We start from the raw sequence: 22,330 nt of genomic DNA on the forward strand, positions 1-22,330 counted from the left end.
CTGGCATTTATGCTCCATACAACCTCCTCCCATCCCTCTTCATACAACCCTATCATAACATTCTATTCTTTGTTCCCTCAAGTGCTTAGCTGGTTTCCCCTTAAATGCATCTGCTATTTGCCACAACTCCATGTGGTACTGTGCTCCAGATTCTTACCACTCTGTGGGTAAACGGTTTCTCCTGAATACCCTATTGAATTTATTAGTTACTATCTTATGTTAATGGCCCCTAATTTTTCAATCCCTTACAAGTGGAAACATCTTCTCTAGGTCTATCCTATTGAATCCTTTCAGCATTTTAAAAGACCTCTCTCAGGTCACCTCTCCACCTTCTATTTTCTAGAGAAAAGAACCCTAACCTGTTCAGTTTTTCCAAATAATTATAACCTCTCAGTTTTGGTATAATTCTTGTAAATTTTTTTGGACCTTCTCCAATGCCTCTATATCCTTTATAATATGGAGACCACAATTGTGCACTGTACTTGGATTGTGGTCTAACCAAGGTTCTATACAAGTTTAACAAGACCTCCGTGTTTTTCAATTTTATTGCTCTAGAAATAAACCCTAGTGCGTAATTTGCTTTTTTATTGCCTTATTAATGTGTCACTATTTTTAGTAATTTGTGTATCTCTAACCCTAGATCATCGTGCTCCTCTACCCCATTTAGACTCTTATCCAAACAGTATCTGGCTTCCTTATTCTTCCTATCAAAATACACCACCTCACACTTATCTGTACTGAAATTAGCCAATTAAACATCCATTCTGCATATTTATTCATGTTGTCTCGTATGTTGCCACAATCTTCCCAATTTGGAGTTATCTGCAAATTTAGAAATTGTATTAGCCCCAAGCACTCGACGGACAATCTAGATTCAGGGAGTGTGTATGTCTTTAAACTGGCAGTCCATGGAATAAATCAAGTGTGGGAGGACACAAAATGCTTTGAAACTGTTTTTTGAGGATGTAACTAGGAGGGTAGATAAAGGGAAACCTGTAGATGTAGTATAACTGGATTTCTAAAAGGCATTCGATAAGGTACCACACAAAAGGTTAATAGGCAAGATAAGGGCTCATGGAGTTGGGGATAATATATTGGCATGGATAGAGGATTGGTTAACAGACAGGAAGCAAAGAGTGGGCATAAACGGGGCATTTTCAAGTTGGCAGGCAGTGGATAGTGGAGTGCCGCAAGGATCAGTGCTGGGGCTTCAGCTATTTATAAGCTATATCAATGACAGATGAAGAGACAGAGTAATGCATCTAGGTTTGCTGATGAAACAAAGCTAAGTGGAGAGGTAAGCTGGGGTGAGGACACAGAGAGGCTGCAGACAAGTTAAGTGAGTGAGCAAAAAGATGGCAGTGGAGTATAATGTAGGGAAGTGTGAAGTTATTCGTTTCAGTTGTAAGAATAGAAAAGCAGAATATTTTTTAAAGCTGTTCAAAGAGACTTCGATGTGCTTATACAAGGAATGCAAAAAGTTAGCATGCAGGTGCAGCAAGCAATTAGGAAGGCAAATGGCATGTTGGCCTTTATTGCAAGGGGATTGGAGTACAGGAATAAAGTCTTGCTACAATTCGACAAGATTTTGATGAGACCACATCTGGAGTAATGTGTGCAGTTTTGGTCTCCACATTTAAGAAAAGATGTACTTGCATTGGAGTCAGTACAGCGAAGGTTCACTAAATTGGTCCCTGGGATGAGGGAGTTGTCCTATGATGACAGGCCGAGTAAATTGGGACTATATTCTCTGGAGTTTAGAAGAATGAGAGGTTATCTCATTCAAACATTAAAGATTCTGAAGGAGCTGGAGAGGGGGAGATGCTGAGAGATTGTTTCCGGTGGTCGGGGAATCTACAACACAGGGACACAGTCTCAGGATAAGGGTCCGATCATTCAGGACTGAAATGAGGAGAAATTACTTTACTCAAAGGGTTGTGAATCTTTGGAATGCTCTGCCCCAGACGGTTGCGGATGTTCCATCATTGAATACATTTAAGGCTGGGATAGACAGATTCTTGGTCTCTCAGGGTATCAAAGTGAGCACGCGGGCAAGTGGAGTTGAAGCCTAAGGTCAGCCACGATCCTACGGAATGGCGGAGCAGGCTCGACAGGCCATATGGTCTACTCCTGCTCTGATTTCTTGTGTTCTTGCAGATCAGAAGAATGTAAGCTTGTTAGAAATGAATGCACTGCAACATATTTTGCTGTAGAATTATTTGCACAATGTGCTTTAATCTTTTGTGAGCTGAAGTGGCCAGTCTCTCTTCCCTAGAAACTTGCAGCTTCCTATTCAAAGTGCATATCTCTTGAACATAGCTGACAGTCACAGACTTAGATAATTTCCCTCCTACTGTATTTTGTGTTATGGTCACAAAAACACAATGCTTATATTTCCAATTAAACAATGTTACAATACTATATAAAAAGAAAAGTTGCCAAAATTAGCTCATTTTGCCATAAATACATCTCCTGCTGTTAAAAGTATTGCCACCAAGATGTCAGCTATTGTGTACATTTACATATTACCTCTAAACTTTATTCAATTCAGTTCAGAAACCTACCTGTATATCTCATTACCAAACAAAAGCCAATGCTTCCTTCTTTTCCTTTTCATTATTTTAAGACACTTTGCTTTCCTTCAAATCATCGCAGCAATCTATCTGGATGTTGCTCTAGTTGATATCCAAACCAGGTAAAACTAGATCAATTTCTCAGAGGATCCTTTTAAAGCCAATGACAGCACTCTGACGACAGAATACATCTTCATAGGGAGTCTTCTTTGGCCTCCTTATCTAGAGAGACAATGGGTGAGCGCCTGGAGGTGGTCAGTGGTGCGTGGAGCAGCGCCTGGAGTGGCTATAAAGGCCAATTCTAGAGTGACAGGCTCTTCCACAGGTGCTGCAGAAAAATTTGTTTGTCAGGGCTGTTACACAGTTGGCTCTCCCCTTGCGCTTTTGTCTTTTTTCCTGCCAACTGCTAAGTCTATTCGACTCGCCACACTTTAGCCCCGCTACTCATATGGAGTATATATCAATATATACACCTTGCACACTTACGATAATCACACCTAATATTACACACACTTCCCAAAAAGTGTTTGACAAAGTTCCACACAAAAGGTTAATACGCAAGATAAGGGCTCATGGAGTTGGGGGCAATATACTAGCCTAGATTGTGGATTGGTTAACAGACAGGAAGCAAAGAGTAGGGATAAACAAGGCATTTTCAAGTTGGCAGGCTCAAACTAGTGGAATGCTGCAAGGATCAGCGGTGGGACCTCAGCTATTTACAATCTATTGTTATGGTCAAGTGAGGAAGGGTTGAAGGGCTTCCCTCTTTTCCCTCGCCTTGTTAAACCACACTGGTTTCTAGCTGAATTCAATGGTCCTGAGCTTTTATTTGAAAAGGTAGATGACTGGTTCAGTGAGTCTCTTGGAGATAGCGACGTGGATGATTTCCTCCATGGGGTTTCTGATTGTAGCCGGAGTATGAAGGTGGTCAGTCAACAAGCGGGATTTTTTTTTTTTATTCATTCATGGGATTTGGGCGTCACTGGCCAGGCCAGCATTTATTGCCCATCCCTAATTGCCCTTGAGAAGGTGCTGGTGAGCTGCCTTCTTGAACCGCTGCAGTACATTTGCGGGAGGTACACCCACAGTGCTGTTAGGAAGGGAGTTCCAGGATTTTGACCCAGCGAGAGTGAAGGAATGGCAATATAGTTCCAAGTCAGGATGGTGTGTGACTTGGAGGGGAACTTGCAGGTGGCGATGTTCGCATGCATTTTCTGCCCTTGTCCTTCTAGTTGGTAGAGGTCGCGGGTTTGGAAGGTGCTGTCTAAGGAGCATTGATGTAGTACATCTTGTAAATGGTACACACTGCTGCCACTGTGCGTCGGTGGTGGAGGGAGTGAATGTTTGTAGATGGGATGCCAATCAAGCGGGCTGCTTTGTCCTGGATGGTGTCGAGCTTCTTGAGTGTTGTTGGAGTTGCACCCATCCAGGCAAGTGGAGAGTATTCCATCACACTCCTGACTTGTGCCTTGTAGATGGTGGACAGGCTTTGGGGAGTCAGGAGGTGAGTTACTCGCCTCAGGATTCCTAGCCTCTGACCTGCTCTTGTAGCCACGGTACTTATATGGCTACTCCAGTTCAGTTGAAAGCTTTCAAGCTGGAATGGAGAGAGGGGAGGGGGACCCTGACTTAGGATCTGCACATGTCAGAGTCCAGTTGCTTCTCCTTTGCTGCAGAGAAAAACACCAGCACAAAAACCACAGATGGGGAGAGGCTTGTCACATGCCAGTCACTCAGTCATTCAAAAACAGCAGTTAGCAGTGTTTCTCGGCTTGCTGAGAGAACAGGTAGTTCCTTTAAACTTCCTGAGTCTTGGTTCTTGCTGGAACTGAGCAGACATTTCGTTTCTCTCCTCACAGTCCTTTGCAATGTAGGATACCGTGTAGCAAAGTAGGTGATTATCTTAAGCTGAAAAGATAACTTTGCTGGCAGCTTGTCTTTTAATAAAAATATATAAATTCAGATCTCCAGTCAGTGGGTTAAAGAAAATTATCAACCAACAAAACACATTGGTGTAACACTATATTAATGACTTAGTTGAAAGGATCAAGAGTAATGTATCTAAGTTTGTTGATGATAAAGAACTCGGTGGGAATATAAGCTGTGAGGAGGACGTAAAGAGGCTGCAAAGAGATATAGCCAGGTTAAGTGAGTAGGCAACAAGGTGGCAAATAGAGAATAATGTGAGCATGTGTGAGGTTATTCACTGGTAGTGAGAATAGAAAAGCAGAATATTTTTTAAAAGGCATGAAACTTCAAAATGTTGACATTCAAAGGGACTTGGGTGTACTTGTACAGGGAACACAAAGTTAGTATGCAGGTACAGCAAGCGATTAGGAAGGAAAAAGGCATGTTGGCCTTTATTGCAAGGGGATTGGAATGCAAGAATAAGGAAGTCTTTGTACAATTGCATAGAGCTTTGGTGAGACCATACCTGGAGTACTGTGAGCAGTTTTGGTCTCCATACCCATGGAATGATATACTTGCCTTGGAGGCAGTACAGTGAAAGCTCACTAAATTGGGCTCTGGGACAAGAGAATTGTCTTCTGATAACAAGCTGAGTAAATTGGGCTATATTCTCTGGAGTTTAGAAGAATGAGAGGCGATCTCATTGAAACATGCAAGCTTCTGAAGGGGCTTGACAACGGAGGTTGTTTTCCCCGCCTGGGGAAAATAAAACATGGGGACACAGTCTCAGGATAAGGAGCCAATCATTTAGGACTTAGATGAGGAGACACTTCTTCACTCAGAGGGTTAATCTTTGGAATTCTCCAGTTCAGAGGGTTGTGGATGCTCCATCATTGATTATATTTAAGTTTGAGACAGACAGATTTTTGGTCTTTCAAGGAATCAAAGAATATGGGGAGTGGGCAGGAAAGTGGAGTTGAGGCAGAAGATTAACCATGATTGTATTGAATGACAGAACAGGCTCGACGGCAGTATGGTCTACTCTTGTTCCTATTTATTATGTTCTTATATTTAAACTTTTGCATTAACTTTAGCTATTTAGCTATAAAATCACTTTTAAAAAGGCCATCACTAGCATACAAATACCAACTTACTGGATACAACACAAGACGTTCAGACACCACTCAAATGATAGCATAGTAATCTGAAGTTCAAATTGTGATAGTTACAGATTGAGTCATATCTTTCATTTCAGAATTGCTAGTTTATCCCGGCCAAGAAGCAGAAGCAACTCAAAAAAACACATCTACTTCAGATACGTTTGCATCATGAACAATCTTGTGTGAAGAGGGCAGGCAAATCATGTGATTTCCAAGTCTTCTGAAAGCAGTTTTTCAGCTGGGAATTTATGCTCTCGTTTATCAAATTTCTGACCAAATTCCATAGAATTGACAGTTATCTCAAAGTCTCTTTGAACAGTTTAAAGTTGGGAGAACAGAAATTAGTTCTCATATGGTACATGCATATGTCATGAAAAGAATATCATATCTGCAGAACAATCAACATGAGGTTAGTTTTAAGTGTAAGATTTATGATAAGAAAACAAACTGTAAATCTATAATGAACCATATGTGGCGCTAATTTATTCCAGAGTGACAAACTTCAAAATGTGTTACGTATTTAAACCATGCAAGTGTAAGTCCAAAGATAAATAACTTTACAGCTCCATAATTAAGATGGAATTGTGCCCAAAGGCACCAGGACAAAATGTAATCACAACCTTCCAAAAAAATGCAGTGCAACGTCAACCTGTAAATTACAAATCATTCAACCCAACATCTGCAATGGGGGAAATGCTTATAAACGTTATATAAATGTTCATCCAATGAGTAGGTAAAACTGTAACCGTAGTCTGCATGGATTTAGAAGTAATAGATCATGCAGTAGTAACAAATTAGCCACTACTAGGGTACTGTAGTATCGTGGTTATGGACTCGTAATCCAGAGACTGGATTAATAATCCAGAAAATACGAATTTACATTGCACCATGACTGTTTGAGAATTTTAATTCGGTTGAAAATATCTTAAAGTAGAAAGCTGATTACCATTAAAAGTGACCACAAAGCTATCCTAACTAATGACCTTTAGGAAAGGAAACTTGCCATCCTTACCTGGTCTTGTGATTCCAGTCTCACACCAATGTGGTTAATTTAATTAGTAAGCCACTGGTTCAGGTAGGCAGCCCACCGACACCTCCTCAGGACAATTAGGAATATGCAATAAAACACAGCCTTGCCAAAAACACCCAAATCCCGAGAATGAATAGAAAATATTAGGGCTACCCAATGCATACAACTAACTTAGCTATATAATAAGGCTCCACTCATGAGATTTCAAAAAAGGTATTAATTATTTATTGCTCACAGTATTGACAGATTATCTAACTGGATTTGAAAATTGCCTTGCTAATAGAAATCAGAAGATGGTGACGAATGGAAAGAATTATGAGGAGCAGGAGAGGTCTCTTTGCATTCTCTGCAACAGGTGTTGGGAAGCACATGCCAGTAGGCTCATTATCTTCTTTCTTTCTGTCTTACTAATTTGATTGAGTTTTTTGAGGAAGTGACGAAGATGATTGATGAAGGAAGGGCAGTGGATGTTATCTATATGGACTTTAGTAAAGCCTTTGACAAGGTCCCGCATGGCAGACTGGTACAAAAGGTGAAATCACACAGGATCAGAGGTGAGCTGGCAAGATGGATACAGAACTGGCTCGGTCATAGAAGACAGAGGGCATCAGTGGATGGGTGTTTTTCTGAATGGAGGGATGTGACTAGTGGTGTTCCACAGGGATCAGTGCTGGGACCTTTGCTCTTTGTAGTATATATAAATGATTTGGAGGAAAATGTAGCTGGTCTGATTAGTAAGTTTGCGGACGACACAAAGGTTGGTGGAGTTGCGGATAATGATGAGGATTGTCAGAGGATACAGATCGGTTGGAGACTTGGGTGGAGAAATGGCAGATGGAGTTTAACTCGGACAAATGTGAGGTAATGCATTTTGGAAGGTCTAATGCAGGTGGGACGTATACAGTAAATGGCAGAACCCTTAGGAGTATTGACAGGCAGAGAGATCTGGGCGTACAGGTCCACAGGTCACTGAAAGTGGCAACGCAGGTGGATAAGGTAGTCAAGAAGGCATACGGCATGCTTGCCTTCATCGGTCGGGGCCATAGAGTATAAAAATTGGCAAGTCATGTTGCAGCTGTACAGAACCTTAATTAGGCCACACTTAGAATATTGTGTGCAATTCTGGTCGCCACACTACCAGAAGGACGTGGAGGCTTTGGAGAGGGTACAGAGGTGGTTTACCAGGATGTTGCCTGGTCTGGAGGGCATTAGCTATGAGGAGAGGTTGGAAAAACTCGGATTGTTTTCACTGGAACGACGGAGGTGGAGGGGCAACATGATAGAGGTTTACAAAGTTATGAGCGGCATGGACAGAGTGAATAGACAGAAGCTTTTGCCCAGGGTGGAAGAGTCAGTTACTAGGGGACATAGGTTTAAGGTGCAAGGGGCAAAGTTTAGAGGGGATGTGCGAGGCAAGTTTTTTTTTTTTGCAGAGGGTGGTGAGTGCCTGGAACTTGCTGCCAGGGGTGGTGGTGGAAGCAGATACGATAGCGACATTTAAGAGACATCTTGACAAATAAATGAATAGGAAGGGAATAGAGGGATATGGGCCCCGGAAGTGCAGAAGGTGTTAGTTTAGGCAGGCATCAAGATCGGCGCAGGCTTGGAGGGCCGAATGGCATGTTCCTGTGCTGTACTGTTCTTTGTTCTTTTCTGAAGCCTTCGAGAGATGATAGCCTAGACTTCCACCGGCCCCAGCGATGCCTCTGAGCCTGAACATATATCTGGCCCCAGGGTTATTTGCACATGGGAACCAGACTTCCTGGCCTTTGTTGTAGAGTTCTGTTAAAATCTGGATGGAAATCTGTAGCATTAGGTCACAGAGGTCTGTTGCATCATGGAAGTGCCAAAAGCTTCAGGGCTGCATAAAGCAAAATAAAATGGAGTATGTTCTGACCACGCAGAGCATGTGCAGAGTGATTGCCGATGTCATCATTTGCCAGCATGCCAGTATGGGTCTGCGTCTGTGGGCAGCAACGTCACCACGTAACGACGTCAGAGTGTTGCCTCACCCCTCTGTCGCCACGATGAACGCCTCCATGCCCAACAGTACCCCGCTCCCGACCTGCGACATCTCTTCCCCGCTCCCTCTCTTGATCACTGCCTCAATCGCCGCTTCCTCCCATTATTGCTGTTTCTCTTCCCCGCTCCCTTCCTCTGTTCTTGCCTGCTCGCTGCTCCATCCGATCGCTCTCGCCTCTTCGCTGCTCTGGAGTGGTGAGAAAGCAGGCGCGGGAGCATGAAACTGAATCCGGCAATTGAGGTGGCGATCGCGGGAGGGAGCTGGGAAAGAGAAGGGGCCATCGCAGGAGGCAGTAAGGTACTGTTGTTGGGGGGGAAGGGGGGGTTATGGAGGCTGAGGGGGTTTAAGTTCAATTTTTTTTGTGTCAAATTGAGCAATGCCATTTTTATTACTGGCAGCTGCCCGAGACATCTCAGACAGTGGCGTTTCAGTTGATGAGGCTGCATTTGCGCATGTGCCAGTACTGCGCCACCTAGTGGCTGTGTTGTCAGCAAATGCAGCCAAAATAAAAACAGAACATTTCTTCCTGTACTCTGGGATTTGTGCATGGCAATGCATGTAGAGCCATATAACAGATCCCTGATTGTAGCATCATCATCATCCCACTGCTAACGTTTGATCTAATAGGTGGTCCATGTCCAGAATTCAATCAGGGCAAATAATGGGGTATGTTTCCCTCATTTTAAAATTAGAATGTGCCTGTCTGCATATGGACAGGTGCATTTTAAGCTGCTGCGCCTGCCCTCTGGAAAAAGGAGAGAGGCAGGGATGGAATGGGGCATGTCCGCAAGTATATCTGTGGCTCTCTCTGCTAGAAAATTGGCAGGAGCACAGGAACAGGCTGCATAACCTAAGCCCATATGAATCAGAAAATAATTCTTAAGTTTGTAAATGCATTCACCAAAGCAGGCTAAAATAGAGTGAGTAGCAGAGTTGACTAAGGCTCCTGGTTCCAAGGTCATAACTAAATGTCTGACAGCTACTTAGATCAAAGTGAACGCTTCTTTGAAGTGTTGTACCAGAAAAGCCATCCAGCTGGCAATTTTCCAGAGCTAAATCTAGCTCTTTTTAATGTCAGAATCTTTGTGACAACCTTGGTGACAATGTTTCCCAAAGAAGAAAGATCAGCATGACACACAGTGTTTAGCCTGAGCAAAGACACTGACTAAGGACCTGCATTGGTTGTGACAACAGAATTCCCTATACTTGTATTCAACGTGCAGCACACCTTTATGACCAAGGCACTGGTCTAAGGAACCTTAGAAGAAGCCAGAAAGCATTCCAGCAGCTACTTCACTTGTTCAACAGCTGAAAGCAATACACCATTAGGTCATAGAAGAGGTCAACATTTTTGCTACAGCAATATGCGATGGCACAGAGTCCACCTATATTGGCCTGTTCCTGAGACCCACGATACCGCTCTGATCCAGACTGCTTGTACTACTCAGTTTTGATCTGGAAACCAAATGCAAATTCAAATTTGGTGTGTAGCTGTTACGCATCAACTTCTCAAGGATGATCTTGCCTCACTTTAGTCTCCCTTGCCATATTCATAGATTGAGGTAATCTTTATACTCTTTTAAAATTACGCTTGGCTGCAAAGCAACAGACACATAACATGGAAGCTATAAAGGATGTTTGGATTCCAATGTAGACTTCTTTGATCTTGGCAGTTTAAGGTTGCAAGACACCATCGAGTACACAAACATGCCCATTCAGGCTCCATCAGGCCAATCTATGCCATATAAAAAGATATCAGTCATTGTGCAGATCATGTGCGATGCTATTCTAAGCAGCCTGCATGTTAATGCTAGGTATCTAGAAAACAGATCAGATGATGCTCAGCACTGGAGTTAAATTGGATTCAAAAATGTTTGTGGTTCATCCATGTCAAAGATACTGCCAAGAAACAACAGTTAGAGCCACTAAAAACAGAAAACTGGTTCGAAACAGAAAAAGAGGATTCAGACGTTTCCTTCCTGGAATTAACAGTAAGATATTGTTTCTGATGGGAGAAAAAGAACTAAGAATCAGTCTATGCAGTATGGTAATTATCAACAAAAGCTCGCAAAGACATTCGGCGGATTTTAATCTCGAGAAGTATGTGTGTTTGGATGCGGGTGGGGTGGTGAAAACCTTGAGTGCAACCCCCTCGCAAGAGTGGTTGCCTATTAACATATACTAATTGCTCAATTAGAGTGATATTTCAACTGACTTCAAATTTAATGCACATCTATGGGTTTCCTGTGTTTCCTGAAATGTGCCAATGAAAGCAAGTTGCAAACAAAAGTGACAATTGAGGGGGCTGATTCAAACTCATGGAAATATTACAATACTCAGAATTAACAGTTGCAATCTTACCTACCAGTCAGAAAGGGTTTGTTCACAGTATTTTTGCTAAAAATTTACTTTCTACACTTTGAAGGTTTTCTAAGCCCAGACAAGGAACAATATGACCAGCACCTGTTGAGAGATCTGTAGCTCATAGAATGGTTACAGCACAGAAGGCGGCCATTTGTTTCATTGTTACCATGTCAGATATCAGAGAAGGGACTTGTAGCAGAGCTGCAGCTAGATATCGGAGAGGGGAGCAACTAAGGAATGCAACTCGCAGACACAGAGTCTACAGACTGAGTTTCCTAGTCATGTCACAACAGGAGGCTTCAGGAGGCTCAGGTGGTCCCCATCAACTCACATCTTCCCAGTTATCCAAAAAGTTAAAAGGTGATACCACCTAGCAACCAAGAATGGGCGACAGGAAAGTGGTTGTGATTGCACTGAAGAACAGAAACTTCACAACATAACATTTTCTTACACACCCATGTGCATACCCTTGTACAATTACAACACTTTACTCTTTTTCCTACGACTCCCATGTGGTGCAACCCCTGTGACTTCAGCAGAGGTCTAGGCAGGCTGCTTCAGATTCCTACTCTGACTGCTGAGATGCTCTTGGCTGATGTCCTCTGGATTTTGGAGCCTGTGAGGGCCCCACCACTGACTGCTCTACCAGCACACCTGTACAGGGGCAGACTTGGCAATTGGGACAAGAGGCAATAGTCAGATACTGACTTGGGGGCGGTGGGATGCAACGGCTGAGAAGTGGAAACACTTTGACTGGAGTTCCCAGTCCCGAATTCCATTTTGCCATTAACCCTCTTATGGGCCAGCTGTACTTCACTGGTACCACCCTGCTGGAGAGCACTATGGTGCAAAGGATACGATGGTGTAAGGCCAAGGTATGTCATCCTATTTAAGGTAGCAGACATGCTGGCATCCAGAGTTTGCAGGGTCGCGTGCACAGAGTCATATTTGTTGCCATATTTGACTCCTGCATTCTCTCTGCAATCATGGTTAGTGTATTTGGAAGGCTTGCCAGTACATTCTCTGCTGCAGCTCAACGATTATCCTTTTGATCAACTGCCCTGGGGGTACAGCATCCGTGTCCAGCTCAGCAGAGATTGGGGAGGACTCCGCCAGCTGAAACGGGCTCTCCACTGCTCTTCCTGTCACCACCATCTGCTCTTGCTCACTTGAAGTGCAAGTCACTAGCATGAAAACCCAACTATCTGCGTTATTCGTACAACCGAAGTGCGGGTATCTGAGCTGGTGCATGGTATGCATGAGTACTGTGCACCCTCAGAAGAAATCAAACCTTTGAGGACTCGTCATTCATGAGGTCTATGGACACCTGCTGTACATGTGAAGGTCCTGGCAGAGAGAAAAGATACAAATTACTACTGCTAAGGTATTATGAATGCTGGACTTTGTAACATGATTATGTTAAAAAAAAACTGTTGATTTTTAATGTAGTTTAAGATAGAGTCAGGGAAGTCATATGAAAACTCTGCTTAAAGACAAGACAGGAATCTTGGTTACCAGGACAACATAAATCCCAGATCAGAGAGACTGCAGGAGTATAACACCTGAAGAACAACGGGTTTCACCCTCCCAGACTTTCAGATTGTAAACAAGGAGCCAGTGACTCAGAGTGTAAATGAATAGCAGCTGCTAACACCTGGAAACAATGGAATGCCTGGGTGGCTCTGCTGTTGCCAGACTTGTGGACTTTGCATATTGGAAAAGGACAATGAGCTACTGACTTTGATTCCAGATAAATTCAACAGATTTTCTGAAGGCAGACAGGCTGTACAGAAGACCAGTGGTGGCAACCTCAGAGCAGGCTGTAAGAAAGGCGACCAGCAGTTGCAGCCTCAAGGAGTGGGGGGGTGGGGGGGAGTGGAGAGGAAGAGAGAGCGAGAGAGCAAGCGAGAGAGAGAACAGCTGCTTTCAGAAGACATACAGCAAAAGACTGTGAAGACTTGACCCTGTCTTGAAAGTTGAGGTTTGCGGAGAAGTAAAAGACCAACAGAATCACCAGGAATCACCTTATTCATGGGCGTCCAGGTTGAAAGTGCTGGGAAAAGTGAGCAAAGAGGACATTTACATTGAGAAACATCTGGGAGATCCAACCCATTGCAACGTGGAGGAATTTGGGACATTTAACTGGAAAGATTTCACTATCAAGGAGGACTGTGTAACGTGCAAGTGTGGTGTGAGGTTTTCAAGCGTTTTAATAAGTGAAGAAAATACCTTTCCCTGTAATTTGGGGTATCAGCTACTTACAAAGTACTACTTAGTTAATGGGGATTTCTTTTAGTTTAGCTGTTATAATAAAAGTCTTAAACTGTGAAATTTTGTCGTGTAATTCTTTAAATTGTTCTGGGAATTCATATCTCATATCGTAATGCTAACTGTCTCATTGAGGTCATAACAAAGGTAAGAATGTTGCAAATTATTATGTAGATGATCATATTTTACTTGCTGTTGAAATCACATCAACATGACTGAATGCTGCATGATGTGTGGGTCTCTGATATTTAAATGCGTCACGTGGTAGCTGGGAGGTTCCAGTCTCATGTGCCAAAACTCCAGTGCTTCCTGTTGCAGTTGCGAGCTGCAAGATCTTTGGAGGCCCACCTCCAGTTCTCTTCCTCTCACTCATGTTCTGTGCTCTCTTCTCCTGCAACAGGGGAAAGAACACAGATCTATGATTCATATCATTCATAAGTATTCATCCGGTGGGTGCAGTACATTTGGTGAGGGGGAACCATCAGGAAGAGGCATGAAATTGAGTAAGGATAAGTGAGTGCATGGCTAGATGGGAACATGGGGAAGAGCACAGAAAAAGGTGAGTGCACGCGTGAGCTAAGTGGGTATGAGGAGTCAGGTGATGTAGTAGGCTTGACAATGCAGAATGAAGGGTTGTGGTGATGCGTACACAGGATGGAGATGAATGTGCAACTGCACTCATGTTTCCTGACATGGTTAGGTCATTAAAGCATGGAATCCAGAAGTGTGGCACAATGCTCCTGCTGCTGACCTCCTAGGCCACCTCAGCCACATCATCTTTGTGTCAGCTGGTTTCTTCTTCCCATTGCTGGGGAAGTGCATCTTTCTCCAGCTTCTCACAGCACCCAGCAGCACATCAAGTGAGGCATCATTAAACCTTTGATCATTCTGATTTCATACTGAACATCCTTCCTCTGATGCTTCCAAATTCAAGCTCCTGCAAATTCCACCTCTGGATTTTCCCTTTAAATATTGGAGTTAAGACTGCATCATTCAGGTCCTCAGTCTATCCTCTGCTGCACAATCTATTCCAAACCATGAAGTAAAATGATAATGAGGTGGCTGTGTTAAAAAAGCCACAGACAGACACACTTGCTTCCAGGCTTCAAAAGCGATACTGGATTCTCCCGCTCCTGATGTGCCTCCAATTTAACACAAGAACATAAGAACTAGGAGCAGGAGTAGGCAATTCAGCCCCTCGAGCCTGCTCCGCCATTCAACACGATCATGGCTGATCTCATCTTGGCCTCAACTCCAATTTTCTGCCCGTTCTCCATAACCCTTCAACCCATTACTAATTAAAAATCTGTCTATCTTCTCCTTAAATTTACTCAATGTCCCGGCATCCACCACACTCTGGGGTAGTGAATTCCGCAGACTCACGACCCTTTGGGAGAAGTAATTTCTCCTCATCTCTGTTTTAAATCTGCTACCCCTTATCCTAAAACTATGACCTCTCGTTCTAGATTGCCCCACCAGAGGAAACATCCTGTCTACTTCTACTTTGTCAATCCCCTTAATCATCTTATATATGTCAATTAGATCTCCTCTCATTCTTCTAAACTCCAGAGAGTAAAGGCCTAAACTGCTCAATCTCTCTTCATAAGACAAACCCCTCATCTCTGGAATCAATCTAGTGAACCTCCTCTGAACTGCCTCCAATGCAACTACATCCCTCCCTAAGTAAGGGGACCAAAATTGTACGCAATACTCCAGGTGCGGTCTCACTAATGCCTTGTACAGTTGCAGCAACGGTTCCCTACTTTTACACTCAATTCCTTTGGCAATAAATGCCAAAATTCCATTTGCCTTATTACCTGCTGCACCTGCATACTAGTTTTCGGCAATTTATGCACGAGGACACCCAGATCCCCCTGCACTGAAGCACTCTGAGGTTTCTCTCCATTCAGATAATAATTTGCCTTTCTATTCTTCCAACCAAAATGGATAACCTCACACTTATCCACATTAAACTCCATCTGCCAAATTCTGGCCCATTCACCGAACCTATCCATATCCATTTGTGAATTTCTTATAGTTTTATTGCAACTTACTATCCCACCTATTTTAGTGTCATCTGCAAATTTGGCTATAGTACCTTCTATCCCTGCATCCAAGTCATTAATATAGATTGCAAATAGTTGGGGCCCGAGGACCAAACCCAGTGGCACCCCACTAGTTACATCTTGCCAACCAGAAAAGGACCCATTTATCCCGACTCTCTGTTTTCTGTTAGTTAGCCAATCCTCTATCCAAGCTAATAAATTTCCCCCAACCCCATGTGATCTTACTTTGTGTATTAACCTTTTGTGCGGCACCTTTTCAAATGCCTTCTGGAAGTCCAGATATGCTACATCTACAGGATCCCCATTATCCACTTTGCTTGTTACATCTTCGAAGAACTCTAGCAAATTAGTCAAACACAAGTTATCCTTCATAAAACCATGCTGACTCTGATGGATTGCGTTTTGACTTTCTAAATGTCCTGTTATTGCGTCCTTAATAATGGATTCTAACAATTTCCCAAAGGCAGATGTTAAACTAACTGGTCTATAGTTTCCTACTTTCTGCCTCCCTCCCTTTTTGAATAAGGGCGTTATATTAGCATTTTTCCAATCCACTGGAACCTTTCCTGCATCCAGGGAATTTTGGAATATTATAACCAATGGATCCACTATCTCCACTGCCACTTCCTTTAAGACCTAGGATGTAGGCCATCAGGCCCTGGGGTCTTTTCTGCCTTCAATCCCAATAGTTTGCTCAGTACCTTTTCCCTAGTGATGATGATTGTTCTAAGTTTCTCCCTTTCTATAACCTCTGCATTACTTGTTACTATTGGGATGGTATTGGTGTCCTCCACTGTGAAAACTGAGGTAAAATACTGATTTAGTGTCTCCGCCATTTCTGTGTTCCCCACAATTAACTCCCCAGTCTCATCCTCCAAGGGACCAACATTCACTTTAGCTACTCTCTACCCTTTTATATACTGATAGAAACTTTTACTATCCATTTTTATATTTTGCGCTAGTTTTCTTTCATAATTTACCTTTGCTCTTTTTATTACTTTTTTAGTAACCCTTTGTTGATCTTTAAAATTTTCCCAATCTTCCAGCCTGCCACTGACCTTTGCAATATGATATACCTTAGATTTTGTCTTTATGTTATTATCCTTGACTTCCTTGCTTAGTCATGGATGTTTTTTTCCCCTCTTGCAACCTTTCTTCCTCCCTGGAATATATTTTATTCGGGAGGAATTGAATATCTGCTTAAACATCTGCCACTGCTCATCAACTACCCTACTCTTTAGTCTTCCTGCCCAGTCCACTTAGGGCCAAATCTGTCCTCATGCCTATGTAATTACCTCTGTTTAACTCCAGAACGCTAGTGTGGGACTCCAGTTTCTCGCCCTCTTCCCTAAAGGATCCTTAACTATGAGATTAATTAATCCCACCTCATCACACAATACCAAATCTAGAATAGTCTGCTCCCTGGTTGGTTCCACAACATATTGCTCCAAAAAACGTCTCTAATACATTCAATGAACTCTCCCTCGAGGCTACCCTTGCCAATATGATTAATCCAGTCTATATGCATGTAAAATCACTCATGATTATTGCCGTACCTTTCTTACAAGCCCCCAGTATTTCCTGGTTTATACTGTGCCCCACTGCGGAACTACTGTCTGGGAACCTATAGATTACTCCCACCAGGGTCTCCTTTCCCTTGCTATTTCTTATTTCTACCTAGACTGATTCTCTGTCTTGATCTCCAGTGCCTATATCATTTCTCACTACAGCACCGATCTCTTCCTTCACTAACAAAGCTACAGCACCTCCTTTTCCTTCCTGTCTATCCTTCCGAAATACTGAGTACCCTTGGATATTCAATTCCCAAACCTGGTTTCGCTGCAACGACGTCTCAATGATCACCACTAAATCATACCCATTCATCTCTATTTGCGCTGTTAACTCATTAATTTTATTCCGAATTCTTTGTGCATTCAGATACAAAGCCTTTAAGTATGTTCTATTATCAAATTTCCCTACTCTTGTACGATTCCTTGGTGCAATATGATGTTCACATGTTCTGTCCCGACCTTTTATTTTTTGGTAACAATCAGACTCATCACTAACCTGCACTCCTACCTTCTCCTTTAACTTTGACTTCCTAATTTCCCATGCAACTGAACCCTCCCCCCACACTATTCAGTTTAAAGCCCTATCTAAAGCCCTAGGGGGCGCTGTATGCGATTCACCAGGACTCTGGCCCCAGCATGATTCAGGTGGAGCCCGTCCCATCGAAACAGCTCCCTCCTTCCCCAGTACTGGTGCCAATGTCCCATGAACTTGAACCCATTCCTCCTGCACCAATCTTTGAGCCACGCATTTACCTCTTTAATCTGACTGACACTGTGCCAATGAGCTCGTGGCTCAGGTAGTAATCTGGAGATTACCACCTTTTTGGTTCTGCTTTTTAAATTTAGCCCCTAGCTGCTCATATTCTCTCAGCAGAACCTCTATCCTTGTTTTACCTATATCATTGGTACCTACATGGACCACGACAACTGGATCTTTCCCCTCCCACTCCAAGTTCCTCTGCAGCTCAGATGAGATATCCTGAACCCTGGCACCAGGTAGGCAGCACAGCCTTCGGGACTCTCAATCCTGGCCACAGAGAACAGTGTCTATGCCCCTAACTATACTATCCCCGATTACGAGTACATTTCTCTTTTCTCTCCCCACTTGAATAGCTCCCTGTACCACAGTGCTATTGTCAGTTTGCTCATCCTCCCTACAGTCCCTGCTCCCGTCCACACAGGGAGCAAGAATCTCGAACCTGTTGGACAAGGGCTGAGGGTCCTGCAGCACTACCTCCTGGATCCCTCTACCTGCCTCACTCATAGTCACACCCTCCTGTCCCTGACCACTGGCCAAATTCAAGATAGTTAATCTAAGAGGTGCGACTGTCTCCTGAAACACAGCATCCAGGTAACTCTCCCCCTCCCTGATGTGTCGCTGTGTCCGAAGCTCAGACTCCAGCTCATCAACTCTGAGCCGGAGTTCCTCGAGCAGTCAACACTTGCTACAGATGTGGTCACTAGGAACCACAATGGTTCCACCAGCTCCCTCATCATGCAGGTACAACACGTCGCCTGGCCCTGTATCTCTATTTTATTTAATTAGATTTTAGTTTAGTTTAGTTTAGAGATACAGCACTGAAACAGGCCCTTCAGCCCACCGAGTCTGTGCCGACCATCAACCACCCATTTATACTAATCCAACACTAATTCCATATTCCTACCACATCCCCACCTGTCCCTATGTTTCCCTACCACCTACCTATACTAGGGGCAATTTATAACAGCCAATTAACCTATCAACCTGCAAGAATTTGTTTTTTAAATTTCCGACTGGTCTTTAGTTTTTAATCTGTAAAATATTTCTTCTATTCACCTTTAATCTGAAATCAACTTAAAATTGGTAATTCAAATTAGCAGTTACTTACCAACCAATGAAATTATGGTTTTCCTGTGATGTCACTCTTTTTTCACTGTTTTTACTCCCTTAAATTACCCAAAAATTAGATTTACTCTAGGAACCTTGATTCCCCCAAAAAACAGTACCTACTATATTAAAAAACGGTAGACCTTTCTCTTTCCTTTAGTTATTTATCGAGCTATTTAGAGTTATTTCCTAACAGCTGTTACTCACCAATCACCTTGCGCTTTCCTGTGACGTCACTGTTGACTTTTTTCCAAAACTCCAGCGTGCCTGGACTGCTCCCGGAAGGTAAGTGAAGGCCCGGTCTCTCTGTGCTCGCTGTGTCCCGCTCGCTGAGTGAACTCTCGCTCTCTGTCCTGGTCTTTCTGTGCTCCAGCTCCGCTCTTGCTGTTTCCTGCTCGCTGAGTGAACTCTCGCTCTCTGTCTCTTTATGCTCCAGCTCTGCTCTCGCTGTTTCCCGCTCGCTGAGTGGATAAAACATCGAGGCCAGTGTTCCTGTGATTTAGTCCATTTGACGATGGATTTATCCCGGTGTATTAGGAAAATGTCCAAATCAGAAATAATGTTCTCCCCTGATCAATAGTATACAGCAGCAGTATATAAAAACATGCAATATGTTTGTTAAATAAACTCAGTAACGAGTGAAATTACTGTTTCAGGTCATTTCTACACATTTAAAAAGTCAGCATCCAATGATAATTTTATACTCAGGTAAATTTCAAGAGATTAAATAACACTGTTGCATTTCCCCCTACCACCTCAGAAAAAACAGGATCATTTAGATAAACACAGCTTCCTCCATTTATGAGGGTGGTGGGGACAGTGGTTGGGAGTGTAGGCTAGATGATTGCTGATACTACCAATCCAGTACTCAGGAAGTTCTCTCAGAGCTTGACAACATAACAAATTGTAAATTCATGTTCCATGCCAAGAACAATGAGGTTGTGAAGCTATGCGGTCACCAAAATTAGCATTATGCATCATCTTGGCTTACTTGGTGGCTCTCTTGCCTCTGGGTCAGAAAATTGGAGGTTATACAGAGTATAGCAATGTAGTAGTTGTACTGCTAGCTACCCAGAGGTTGAGTGTTCAAATCCCATCATGGTAAACTGTCAGACTGAAATAAATAAATGCTAATTTATGGGCTGGCATCAGAAAAAAAGACATGAAAGTTGCCGATTTATTATAAAAACACAACTGTTTCACTAATGCCCTTCAGAATACAAACAGTTGCTAAAGAAGAATGCTGATCACCACCTTCTCAGGGCAAAAAGGGATGTCAACAAATGCAGCACTGTCAGTGTTACCCACATCCCAATTATAAATAAAAACATCCCCATAGCAAGGATTGAGCTCAAACTAGGCTGACACTCTGTTGGCATTACTGAGTGAGTACTGACCTTCAAATTAGATTTTAAACCAGATCTTCTGTTTGTTTTATCCATTCAGGTAGATGTTAAGGATTCCCTTGCTGGGCAGAATGGCCTCCTCCTATGTCGTAAATGACTCTATGATTATTTGAGGCAGAGCAGGTAGTTCTCCAATGCTATGGCCAACATTCACCAATATGCCAGAAGAAAATGATTTATGAACGATTCTTCCCCAATCTCTCTCTCCTATCCCCAAAGATTTTTGGATGATCTACTTCCTGCCATGCATCAGTACCACACAGCCAGGCATGGGGGACAGAAATGGCAGTAGTCTGCAGCAACTAAATTTTTCTAACCATATGGAAAAATGCACAACATCTACTTGCCATATCATAGAATTATAGAATGGTTACAGTACAGAAGGAAGCCATTCCTGTCCATCGTATCCGTGCCATCTCTCTGTAAGAGCTCCTCAGCTGGTCCCACTCATCTGCCTTTTCCCCATAGCCCTGCAAATTTTTTCTCAGATAATTATCCAATTCTCTTTTGAAAGCCACGATTGAATCTGCCACCATCACACTCTCAGGCGGTGCATTCCAGATCCTAACCCACTCGCTCCTTTAAAAAGATTTCCTCATGTCGATGTTGCTTCTTTTGCCAATCACCTTAAATCAGTGTCTTCTGGTTCTCGCCCTTCTGCCAATGGGAACTATTTTCTCCTATCTACTCTGTCCAGACCCCGAATGATTTTGAACACCTCTGTCAAATCTCTTCTCAACCTTCTCTTTAAAGAGAACAGCCCCAGCTTTGCCAATCTATCGACGCAACTGAAGTTTCTCATCCCCGGAAACATTCTCCTGAATCTTTTCTGCATTCTCATTCTTCCTGGAGTGTGGCGCCCAGAATTAAACACAATATTCCAGTTGTGGCCAAACCATTGTTTTATAATGGTTCACCATAACTTCCTTGCTTTTGTACGCTATGCCTGTACTTAGAAAGCCCAAGATCCCATATGCCTTCTTAACTGCTTTCTCAACATGCCCTGCCATGGTCAATGATTTGTGCACATATATCCACAGCTCTCTCTGCTCCTGCACCCCTTTCGGAATTGTATCCATTATTTTATATTGCTTTTCCTCTTTCTTCCTACCAAAATGTACAACTTCACACTTCTCTGCATTACATTTCATGTGCCATGTGTCTGCCTGTTCCACCAGCCTGTGTCCTCTTAAAGTCAATCACTATCCTCATAATACTTCCAAGATTTGTGATCTGCAAATTTTGAAATTGTGCCCTGTACACCCAAGTCTAGGTCATTAATATAGATCAAGAGGAGCAGTGGTCCTAATACCGACCACTGGGGATCCCCACTATTTACCTTCCTCCAGTCCTAAAAACAACCATTCACCAATTGCTTCCTGTCAATCAACTTCATTATCATGCTGTCACGGTCCTTTTTATTCCATGGGCTTCAACTTTGTTGACATACTTATTATGTGGTACCTTATCAAATGCCTTTTGGAAGTCCACATACACCACATCAACCATATTACCCTCATCAATTCTCTGTTACTTCATCAAAAAACTCAATCAAACTAGTTAAACACGATTTGCCTGTAACAAATCCGTGCTGCTTTTCCTTAATTAATCTACATTTGTCCAAGTGACTATTAATTTTGTCCTAGATTATCATTTCTAAAATCTTTCCAACCACCAAGGTTAAACTGACTGGCCTGTAGTTGCTGGGCTTATCCGCTGATCCTTTTTTGAACAAGGGTGTAATATTTGCAATTTTCCAGTCCTCTGGCACCACCCCTGTATCCAAGGAGAATTGGAAGATTATGGCCAGTGCCTCCACAATTTCCACCCTTACTTCTCTCAGTATCCTGGATGCATCAGATCCGGTCCTGGTGACTTATCAACTTCAAGTACCGTCAGCCTTTCTAATACCTCCTCTATCAATTTTTAGCCCATCCAGTGTCTCAACTATCTCCTTTGTCCTTTTCCATAGCTAACCTAAATCATATGATACTCTGATACCTGTCCCCTAAATGTTGCCCTACTGACACTTGATTTACTTGTCCTACCTCATTTCCTAGAACCAGATCCCATAATGTTCCATTCCTCGTTGGA

At 42.9% G+C, this 22,330-nt stretch overlaps 1 protein-coding gene across 1 annotated transcript in view; it reads right to left on the reverse strand.

The window, feature by feature from the left end:
- Window positions 1–22,330, reverse strand: part of tmem245 (transmembrane protein 245) — a 238,093-nt gene that overhangs the window by 13,326 nt on the left and 202,437 nt on the right. The window lies entirely within an intron of this gene.

The sequence above is a fragment of the Heterodontus francisci genome, chromosome 2 (genome assembly GCF_036365525.1).
Source record: "Heterodontus francisci isolate sHetFra1 chromosome 2, sHetFra1.hap1, whole genome shotgun sequence".
NCBI lineage: Eukaryota > Metazoa > Chordata > Chondrichthyes > Heterodontiformes > Heterodontidae > Heterodontus > Heterodontus francisci.